This window comes from Pteropus alecto, unplaced genomic scaffold (assembly GCF_000325575.1).
Source record: "Pteropus alecto unplaced genomic scaffold, ASM32557v1 scaffold288, whole genome shotgun sequence".
NCBI classification, from domain to species: domain Eukaryota; kingdom Metazoa; phylum Chordata; class Mammalia; order Chiroptera; family Pteropodidae; genus Pteropus; species Pteropus alecto.
Genome location: NW_006442124.1, coordinates 3,617,774 through 3,621,554, shown reverse-complemented (window position 1 = coordinate 3,621,554; position 3,781 = coordinate 3,617,774). Strand labels below are relative to the sequence as shown.

At 39.8% G+C, this 3,781-nt stretch overlaps 1 pseudogene; it reads left to right on the top strand.

Annotated features, from left to right (window-relative positions):
• Positions 1-694: 694 nt before the first annotated feature.
• Positions 695-813, top strand: LOC112470093 (annotated as a pseudogene).
• Positions 814-3,781: the final 2,968 nt, after the last annotated feature.

Genomic DNA, 3,781 nt, shown 5'->3' with positions numbered 1-3,781 from the left:
TGTTGGATAATGTCATACATACTGACAACTTTATTAAAGGATTGTCTTTTCATTACAAACTTTTCAGTTGTTGACAATGATAAATGCGGTAGATTCCAGAACTTACTTATCATATTGAAGTTCACTGATTACGCTGAGACAAGGCATCAGCATAAATACTTCGAATGAGACAGAAAATTACTGCTGTGTAATACAAACATCTTTAGATAAAACACTCAAATATAGCATGATTGTGCTTCTTTGCATATCTTCTAATATTTTTAAAGAACTAAATTTGGCAATGTAAGGCCCCCATACTACCATGCCTGAAGTTACAACAGTTACAGTGTCAGCAATGAAACTGAAAGCTCGTTTGGACTCAACTTCCAAAACAAAAGAAATTAAACTGTTCAGAAACTTCAAATTACTATCTAACAAAGAACTATGTATTACTGTATTATTAATATAGTTTTATGTTGTTCAAGGTTATGCTTGCAAAGTCTTTTCTGCCCAGTGATAATTAAAATTGGCTGAGGTATTTGATCAACTGTCTCCAAATTTAAGAACTGTCAGTTAAGACATAATAGCACTTATATGATATTGTTAAATAAAACTTGCCTTACTATTTCTCTGTCAAGTTTCTGAATTAGCCTAATTAATGTGAATCCTAGAAAGCTTTCTTGAAAACTTTTACCATTCAGAACTATTTATTTTTGTCTATGGCCATGCCACCCTGAACACGCCTGATCCCGGCTGATCTTGGAAGTTAAGCAGGGGCGGGCCTGGTTAATACTTGGATGGGAGACCACCTAGGAAGACCAGATGCTATAGGCATAAAAAAAAGGACTATTTGTTTCTGTGGATTATGATTATTTTAATACTGTACAGCTACACTGAGGTGGGGTGGAGGGAGGGGCAGAAGACTGCACCTGATATTCTTGTCTCAATTCCTAAATTTTATATTTACATTATTATTCACAATGATTTATTTTTGAGTAAATGTTATGTATTTGAATATGTAAAATTTATGCTAACAAAATACCATATCTTCTATTTTACCTATTAGAGTCCTACCTAAGATTTTATATCTGTAAGAAGCTTCTAGAGTAAAAAAATATTTTGAAAATAGACTAACTGATTTCTAAGGTTCTTTTATTCTATGGACTCTATTCCTCTAATTTTGCACTTAAAACAAACTTCTTAATTTTTAAAAATTATTGAACTGGAAGATTGAAATAATATTCACATTAGAAATGTATTCATTCAAGAGATACACACTTGAACAGCGCCCCCCAACACACACATATTCTTGTCTTATTGTTTCTGCATTACCTTCTTTAATGCTGTCCAATTGCATTATTTAGTCATTATCTGAATCAGATGTGCCAACTTTTCCGGTTATTCAGTTTGTAAGTTCTCACTTCCCCCTACAGCTGGTTGCCTTCGGTATAGTCCACTGTTCGTCCATACTTTTGTTGAAGGATGGGTGGAATTATTTATGAATAACAACGAACATGGTAAGTAGGTAATTTCGGTATTTTTGGTAACTAATAAAAAGCTTTTAGTGGAGAAAATATTTAGAATTATTGGCTGGGACAATATTTTAGTTTTTCATGTTGCCATATGAAAATGTTTGTAGGATAAAAGATTCTGGGGAAACCTGGTATCACACAGTTGAAATACTCCGTATCTCTGATCATGGTATTGTGCCCCAGACTTTGTATTAGTTATCTCTTGCTGCATAACAAATTACCCCAAAACTTACACTTAGAGCAATATATGTGTATGGCCTCACAGTTTCTACGGATCAGAATTCTTTGTGCATTCCAGATGAGCGTTTCTGAGTCAAAGATCCTCATGAAGTCACAGTCCTGTTGTCATCCAGAGCTGTGGTGTTGCTGGAAGGCTCTTTGGGCTGAAGGACCTGCTTATGGATTCAGATCCACACAGGCTCTTGGACTGAGGGCCCAAGTTGCTCACTGGATGTTGGCTGGAAGGCTTCCCTCGGTTCCTTTCTGTAGGGGGCTCTCTGTACGTCAGCTCACAACGTGGCAGCTGAATGAGCAAGAGGACAACCTGAGAGGGTGCCCGAGATGGAAGCCATAGCTTTTTAGAAACCCAATCTCAAAAGTGGCATTCTATCACTTCTTCCATATTCTCTTTATTAAGAGTGAGTGACTAGGTCTAGCCTATACCTTTGGGTTGTGGGGCATTGGCACCAGAACTGGTCACTGGAGGTCATCTCAGAGACTGCCAATCACAGAGTGCGATGCAGAAAATGTGTGCTTCTCTCAAAGTTCCCACGCTCCTCGTGAAGCCAGCTCCTACCTGGTAGAGAGCAGCCTGAGTGAGTCCAAATCACGTAGAAGTAGGTCTATGTGGCCAATACCACGCTGTTCCTGAAATGGAAAGGAAATGACAGCTTCTCTATCCTCATCTTGCCAGCCTTTTGTAGCCATCCAAGTCAGAATATGGGGATGGTAGTGGCAGTGATCGAGGGCACAGCCCACATCTAGGTCCATCACAGACACCGAACATCTTATAGAGTGCCCCACCAGAGCTGGAAGTGGCAATGCTCTGTGCATACCACAGACCACAGCCCAAGAGGCCCAGAGTGCCTCTCTTCCTGTGTAATCATACCTAGTCCCTGCCCATCAGATTGTTACCTTGCCTCACTGCATATATAGTGACTTTTTAAGGTTAAAAGAATCCTTTGCCCAAATTGGGGTTGACATACAGCAGATACACTGCAGCCGGGCCTTCGCTGCCTTGACGAGCTGCTGCGGCAGTTTCTGGGGCTTGCTAATTCGTGTGCCCAGGTTTCAGTGCCGTGCTTGCTTCAGCTACTACTGAAAACAGCAGCTGACAGTGCCAGGATCTCTGCACGGCCCAAGTCCTTGCCCCTCCCAAGTCCCTGCCTCGCCCAGTAGCAGCAGCTGCACGGAGAGCCACCTGGGCAAAGCTCAATTACCTGAAAATTGTATTTGCACAATGGGGTTCAATAAAGCACTGGCTATATGTATGGAAAATGTATGTTTACATGGAAAAACCTCTATGATGAATTAACTCATATCCTGAAATGCAGAGGAGACAAGAGGCCATGATAGTCTCAATTTGGGGACAATGTGGAATGTCATTCCTCTTAAAAACACCCAAGAAGGGTGACATAGAACAATGGGCAAGAAAAGTTTTGGTTTTCAGTAATTAGCATTATAACTCAGAACATATATAGTTCCAGACTCATTCCAAGTGCAGATTGTTTGTTGTTGTTGTCGTTGCTAAAGTTAAATTAAGATTATTGTCTCTAACTAGCTTTTACAAAACCTACTAAGTGCCAGAGCCTCCGTGTTCTGCAGCAATGCCAGTGCAGCAGCAATTTGATTTTCTGAGGTTTCAGCTGCCCCACCTCTCCTCCTTACAGATTGCAGGGGAGGAGAGAGTTATGCCAGGAGCTATTTTAAGGCTATGTACGTTGCTAAAGAGACATACACATTTTCGGCCCAAATTTATAAACTTTTATTGCCTTGAAACTAAAACTGAAATTGAGAGTTAGTTGGTGGGTCCTTCTTTGCATCTTAAACATTCTTTTTAAAAGTCTTTAGAAACTATCTTGACCTAGAATGCGATGAAGTCTGAAATATGGTAATTAGCTATTTATAATGCAAACAACTGGCAGTATATCCTCATCCTATGCTCAATATGAAGTATCAGAGATATTCGAATTCCTCTCCAAGAAGCTCTCCACACACACATTATTTTTGACTTCTAAACAGTGCATAGGAGACACTCAACTCTCTTATTC